Source organism: Ischnura elegans, chromosome 8 (assembly GCF_921293095.1).
Source record: "Ischnura elegans chromosome 8, ioIscEleg1.1, whole genome shotgun sequence".
NCBI lineage: Eukaryota > Metazoa > Arthropoda > Insecta > Odonata > Coenagrionidae > Ischnura > Ischnura elegans.
The window spans coordinates 61,550,708-61,558,594 of NC_060253.1; the positions used below are offsets into that span (position 1 = coordinate 61,550,708).

Sequence of the window (7,887 nt, forward strand, 5' to 3'; positions counted from 1 at the left end):
GACCTAACATTGGAGAGGAACCCTAAGAGATAAGATTGCGGCCCTAAGCACCGACATTGTGCCAAGCAATCCTCACCGCGGTAGAACAATGCAAGAGCCAATCTTGGTGCGATATACCTCATGTATTCCCGAGAGACGGTTATCTTCAACACTTCAGACGGTGTCACTCTTATCACAACTCCCATTACCTTGGAGAACTCAATAGATTGGGCTAATTTCAGCGCCCTCGAGAGAGCTTGCGATTCTCCACGAAAACAGTTCACCACTACATTTAACTTTTCCGAGTGTCAAGCGGAAATAGGCTGTTGGGGCTGTGACTTATATCGATATGGCTTACAGAATTCAAATATATATGTAATTTTGACTGGTAAATATGTGTATTTATATCCCGTATTTCGTGTTGAAAATCATTGATCCGTGTACATATTCCCTAAAATTTTTTATTAACAGCCCCATTATCATAAATGATGTCACTCAATGTCCTTCTCATATTAGCTTTAGGTTTTAGGTTACCATGATCAGAGAGGTAATCCTATTGTATCCTATTCTTTGCCTCTCTCAAGAAGCAGAGTGGCGCAGTGGAAGCGTGCTGGGCCCATAACCCAGAGGTCCGTGGATCGAAACCACGCTCTGCTATGTTTTTACCGACAGTGAAAATTTTTCCGGCGAAGTACAATTTGTGTGAATGCGGAAAGATTACCGGCAAGTTCTTCAATTAGGGTATTCGTATTTAGCAATGAAAAATTAATAGATTAAATAGGTACATATCCGACGGAAAAAATGAGAAAGAACTGGTAATAAATAATCCCGAATTTTACGGAAAATTTTTCATCATTCTGCTTTCCTACCCTATACTAAAGTTAAAATTTCTACAGAGTTTTTCCTTACAGGCAGAGAGGAAGATGGGACACATAATTTATTCTCATAAAATTAATCAAAAGTTAAGAAAGATTGCAGGCTTTTCGGCTTATAGAATCGTGGAAGGTTGCTCGGGATTTCCACTGGGTCAGGTTCTCCAACTTCATCTCGGACGACGTTTCGATGAACGAGTTGTCCATCGTCATCAGGGCATAATGACGATGACGAAGAACCTGAACACGTGCAATTCCCGAGTAACCTTCCACGATAACCAAAAGTTTTTTATAGTACAAAAACAGTTGGGAAGGGATAGTAGCAGGGGATAACGGAGCTGTGATGCCCGAAAAGTGGAAAAAAAATTTAGATTTTTAGTCAGAACTCAAATAATACAAATATTATCATTTAAATATAGTAACATATTACGCATTATAAAGCTTCAAAAACGCTACCGTGATGAGAAATCATGCGCTTGTAAAGCTAAGCACATGAATCTCAGAACGTGATAATTTTTGTCGCGGGAACAAATAGTAAGGTGATAGAAATTAGAAAGATATAAATATGGGAAAAGACTAAAACCAAGGATTCTTATCACCCGTACGGAATGAGCAAAGCCTTGCCAAAAAAATGGGGAAATCTTAGAAAAAAAAGTATCATCCGCAAAAGTGTAAAACATAATTCGTTGAATTTTAAGGATCTGAGTCAATACCAAAGGTCACTCGAACTACGTTTTCCTAAAAGGGAAGAGTGCATGTTTTTCCCGCTCTATGATTCTGAATTTCTACTGACCAGAATTTTTCGGACCAACCGAAGACCAGTATACGTATAAGTGGCGGCAGAAACATAAGGCCAAAGACTGCGACCACCACAAAAAAAACTAACTTTAAAAAAGGGAAATTGATTTTAGCATCGTTTTCCATACATCATAAGAGAATTTAGTTCCATGCATACCATTCGTTAAAATGCGCTCAGCTGAGAAAAAACATGTTAAATGAACATTAAGAGCGCCGCCCCATCAGATACTGACTCCATGATAAAAGGCGGTCCTTCCAGTGTTACGACTCCACGCCGCGGGATCGTAAAGCTCGTAAGAGCTCAGCTTATCCTTACATGGTATCTATCATGGTATTTGATCCCGCTGCTGACGAGCAAAAAACATATCAAAGTTTATATTTTCTTTCATGAAAGAAAATTGTCTATTTATTTTTTCTTTCATTCGTTTCGTTTTATATTTTCTTTCATGAAAAACGTTCATATTTTCTTTCACATGATATAAACATCAATATTCCCGTTGATAATAATGCCAACATTTCTCTCAAGTCCTGAACGGTTGTTCTGGAACTGTTATTGAAAATTTATTGGAATTAATTTTTTGCAAATCAATTTGACAATAAAAATCATGCCATCATCAACGATTTTTTTATAAGATACATTTTAACTAATTTTTCGCAAAGCTATTCGAAAACTATTCTGCGAAAACTAGATCAAAGGTCATTTACTTTCCTACCATTAGCAACTTCACCATTTGTCAAATATTACCCTGTAAATTTTTGTAACTAATTTTACAACTCTATCCGATTTACCATTAACGACTTTGATGCTTTTGAAAACACAAGGTCCTTAGAGGAAATCCTCATCAAGCCTCTACCGTTTTGGGTCTCTCTCAATACCACTCGGTGAAATTCTGCGCCTCTTTATCTGGCGTTGCTCGGGAAGGATAGTACCCAGAGAGGTGAGAAACTTGGAATTCATGGTCATATGGTACGATTTTTATGTATAGGAACAAAGCAGGTACGACGATGGTATACATATGTAACAGCAAACAATGGAAAAAAGGATTTCCACCTGCCACGGGAACACCTTTTAGCCCACTCCGCATCAATGATCGTTATGCGTGTCCGCACGAGTAGACAAGAAACGTCGTGTGAACGCATTCCTCAGCAAAAAGGTTTGTACGGAGAGGATTAATATTTAATTGTAGAATACTTTCAGTCATGTTTGCACTTTTGGCGAGTCCAGAGATGTGCCTGCCCTTAAGGATGTAAACTCGCCGAAATTGCAATGCGTAACGTAACAAATGGTGATGAGAAAATGACGCAAAGAACGCATTGGACATAACAAAAAGTAACACTACAAACTTTGGGAGCATGATAAGCACATATATACAAAATTTGGTTGCAATCCGTGCAGTCGTATGGAATCTATAGTGGACAAACAAACGGACATCCTCTTTTTATAAACATAGATAGACAAATAAAATAAATTAATGCATAAAAACGTATTTTTCTCCAATGTGGACATTGTTTTCGCGGCGATATTCGATCGGATACTAAATAAAATTCAAACACGCTAAATACGTCCCAGGCACTTATCGTCATCCAAGATCCGTTTCTGACTATTCCTCTCGCTCGCTCCTCTCTATCTATATATCCATTTTATGGCCATACTTTCTCGCGCGGCCTATCGCGAGCTGCCCGAAGTTCATATTTAGAATCCAGTGCGGAGGGGGAGGAGGGGTCCAGACTACCGCTGCCAAGCCCACCGACCTGAGTTACGACCGATGACCGAGCCGGATAGCGAGTTCGCGCGGCTCATCCCGCCTCCATTGCCGGTCCACGCTTTTGAACCTTCTGAAAAAGTTTCGGGGGGGGCGAGGTCATGAAAATCCCATTCAATCCCACGTGCTGAACGACCAGACATATATACGTACTACCACAAAAATATTCCGCCCCCGGATCCAAATCTCTCGAGCACTTCTGGCAAGATACGCAAAAGTTTCGGCCGTGAATTTAACGGCTGGAAAATATTATCTCGAAAAAGAGTCGATGCCCCTTCTCTTCCCACCGTATGTTTGCACCCAGAAATAACAAAGGAGCAAGGCACGCATCAAACAGAGTGAAGGGAACAGATTGAGTACACCGCAAGGTTAACCAAAGATACTCGAAAGTAGGTATTCGAGTACCCAAATCTATCTATACATATAAAAGATGTCTGTTTGTCTCTCTCTCCGTAATGCATTTCCATTTGGCTGCATGGATTGCGACCAAAGTAGGTGCTTAGGTGCATCTCATGCTCCCAAAGCCCGTAGTGCTACTTTTAATTGCGTCCGATGCGTCCTTTGCGTCAATTTCTCATTACCGTTTGTTACTAGAGATGTGCGAGTAGTACTTTTTGACCTCGAGTCGAGTATCGGGTCGAGTTGAAAACTACTCGCGAGTATCGAGTCGAGTCGAGTTTGGTAATTCTTGAACTAGGCAATACGGTGATGCATGCTCCAGCATATTCTCTTTTTTTCCGATCCCATTGCGAATTTTCTATTTTGAATGCTAAGCTTGATGTAAAAAGGGAAAGATAACGAGGAACGTTGGTGGTCATTGACTCACAATTAGGAGATGAATGAAAATTAATGTGTCTTAAACAGTGCCATAAGCACAATTGAAATGAAATAACCTCTAGTAATTTGTCGTCAATTTATGTATCCAAGCTGCTCGGAAGAACCCTAAATAAATATATTTGTACAATTTTAATACGGTGATCCTTTCGAATTCTCGTGCAAAAACCATTTGTTCTACATGCTCAGGCAGCAGGTTTTGACATCTACACGTTACAGTTTTATTGCCTGCAGGAAAATGCCTTCGGTAACACACTTTTGTAACTGGAAAAATACTTCCTTCCCAAAGTTTCAAGGTTTGGGAACCTTAGGAAGTTTTATTAAAAGTCATATCAACGATATGTATGGTTCTTGAATATTCATGGAATTTTAGTGGACGAAACGAACGAACTATAGAACTTAGCTTTACAGATCAAGAAAAGAAGTTTTCTTTATTTCTTACTTCGTTTAATCAACCACAGACTCTATTTTCTGTTAGTTCAAGAGGTAAATACCGGCATTGCTTGCTGAAACGTTTAAGTTGAATTTTTCCATCCTAACCATTTTTTACGTAAAAAATCCAAAAAAATGTCGAACAAATAATATTTCTGTAACAGTGCTGCCAACTGTCTCTATGCCTCTACTTCTTGGGGGCAATTGGGTGTCAAAAATTCTACGACAAAGAGGAATTTAACATCGCGATGAAGCTTGTTTATGGCCCCCAAAATCATTGTCGCAGCCATTATTTCACACCTTGTAACAGTCAGAAAGCCTGGAAGCCAAAAACTGTTTGGTATTCCTAGGATTCAATTTAATTCGCTTGTATACCAACGAAAAAACGATCCTTACCAAACAATAGGCATCGAAAATTGTAAGAACTGACCGAGTGACCAGAAAAGGACCGCAGGACTTTTCAAAGGGGATTTGACGGGACAGAGTCTCCCCATCGAGCGAAAACGAGTAGAAATCATGCAGGATTGGGGAAAATACAGGCCGTAGAGTATTTTAAATGTAAAATACAAAATACCCTTGACTTTGGTATTTGAAAAACAAACTACAAATTAGTATTTTGAATACTTTTTAAAATACAAATTGCATTTGATGGAAACTAAGAGATCCTAAAAATATAACCTTCCTTGGCACGTCATGCGTAGTTGCAAACGTGGAAAAAATTATTCTAACGAAAAAATAGTAATGCATGAAGCATATTGTTACAGAATAATGTTATGATAATGTTACATAATGTTAATGTTATCAGAGCTACTTCAAAAGTATTTTACAAAAGTATTTTTTATTTTATAATGAGAAAACACCAAAAATCCGTATTTGAAATACAAAATGTAAAATGCATTCAGGTTGTGTATTTGAAAAACCACATGTCAACTACAAATGTATTTCAAATACGTATTTTCCAATACTTGTATTTTAAATACTGCTCAGCCCTGTAATCATGTACCCCAGTACATATGGACCATATGTCACATGGTGTTTTGGATTTTCCTAGAGGCTGACGCTGTTTTTGCGTCTTTCTATCTCTGCCACAACTTTAAATTCTCTCATGTCAAGTTGTTACACAGCGTCCCTGCAGTAAAGATTTGAAACCTCTACTGGCCCCTAATATCGGTCACGATTTGCACCTATCTATAAATCAGTCAAAGCTGTGAGACCAACCAGCACTATTGAGAAAAATCATAAGTGCTACAATAAGCCAGTCTTAAATTTTTAATCTTGCTCCAATGCCGCAAAAGACACTAAAACCTAGCATAAGTAAACTGAAATTTTCAAACCTAAGCCATGAACTTTTACCTGGTTTCAGGATGACTGTATGGTATGCATCTTTGGGTATTTTGAAATTTGTTGCTGCGATCCTCATTGGCACATGTAAGTAAAGATTGAATGTAGGAGAACAAGCACGTTTTCAACGTTGAGGAACCATACTTTCAACGCTAGATGTGAGAATCTAAAACTTGGATGGACATACCCCTGGATTATTCACGAGTAAGCGTGAGGAAAACAGCACTTGTCAGAATGTACACTGAAGAGGAAGATAAAGGCAGATGGATACAACATTGTATAGCGATACATGGCAGGAGAAACCTTGCAGATATTTTAGGGAACTTATGGAATAAGATGATGAGTTTTTCCACCAATAAGGCCTCGTTCACAAGAACTTAACTTACCTTATCACGGCCCACACGAATTATTGAAATATTCTTCTCATCTCATTGTCATCTCAATAATGAAAACGCTTCTAGAGGAGCGACAACAATCCTATCCTCCAGGGTATAGATTACATTCAAATTTCAGAATAATCTCTCTACTCATTTAGTGGACTATGGCCAGAGAGGATATGTTATTTTCTCATGAAGACTAAGAAAATCACATGAACTTTCACCATTGGCCACAGGTAATTCGAAAACAAAAAAAAAACACTTCGCCCAGTTGCTCCGAATTTTATTAACAATTTATAAACGGCGGCAATTTTCTATGAAGTATACAAGCTTGTTGATCGATACGATAAGTGCCTCACTATTAACTGAAATTATGTGGAAAGGCGGTTTAAAGTGTGGGTTTTCATTTAAAAATAGAACTGTTACAAAAATTTAACTGGTTTTCTTTATAATTCAAAATGGTACTTGCTCAAAAAACCGCAACTTGTATAAAAGAAGCAATAAATTATAATCATAAGTACAACGTCATCAAAATAATGTCGCATTGGAGATTAAAAAATTATAAAAACTCCCAACTTCGGACCGCTATTGGTGCACAAAGAAATCCCTATCTCTTAAATTCAACTCGTGCATGGAGACGGATATGGGGGTCAGGGTAGAAATAGGAAGTAGGACTAAACCACCTTGCATGCGGAGGATAACTGCTTTTCACTCCCTGCTTTCGAGTCGTGGCACACGAAAAGATTCGCAACTGCACCGTTCAACCCTCGCATCGGACCAGCGAGCACGCCATACGACACCATAACGATAACTGGACTGTGAATCCGTTTATTCCGCCTCCGTACCTCGAATAGACGAAAGACTTCACAGTATTTTCTTCACGAGGATATGACAGCCTTTCCGCTTGGGTAAGTCAGTGAGAGGCGGTGCCTTCCGCCTTGAGAATCAAGTGTGTAATGGACGGAGTGGTATGACATCGTACACGGAACGAGAGTATTAAAGTAATGTTCGATTTTTTTCCCAACGAATAATAGCGATGAATATTTCTCCGGGTCTTACACCAGGTAAGGTCCTCTATATCTTCTTCTAACGTTTCGATGTACAACTCGCCTATCGTCCTCAGGTATTTAGGAACTCAATGATTACAAAATATACAATGCACTACGGCATATATTTAATAGCCAAGATCATTAAGAAGATATTTTTATCTTGAATTCCTGAATACTTGAGGACGATGGAAAAGTTGCACATCGAAACGCAGGAAGGAGATATGGAGGACCTTACCCGGTGTGAGACCCGAGAAATCTTCACAGCGAGAGAATTACTAGCTAAAGAAGTGATTACACTACGACATAGATGCAAAAGCCGAAGGATCATCAAGAGGATTTTTTTACCTTGTTTCATGATTTTTAACTTGTTTTAGTACTAAGCCATGGTATTGAAATTTTCGTTGCATGTAGAGCAATGCCTTTTCAACATTTACTTTTATCT

At 38.7% G+C, this 7,887-nt stretch overlaps 1 non-coding gene across 1 annotated transcript; it reads left to right on the forward strand.

Annotated features, from left to right (window-relative positions):
- Positions 1 to 564: 564 nt before the first annotated feature.
- Trnam-cau lies at positions 565 to 636 on the forward strand. The gene has a single exon. It is a non-coding gene; the product is annotated as a tRNA-Met (tRNA).
- The last annotated feature ends 7,251 nt before the right edge of the window (positions 637 to 7,887 follow it).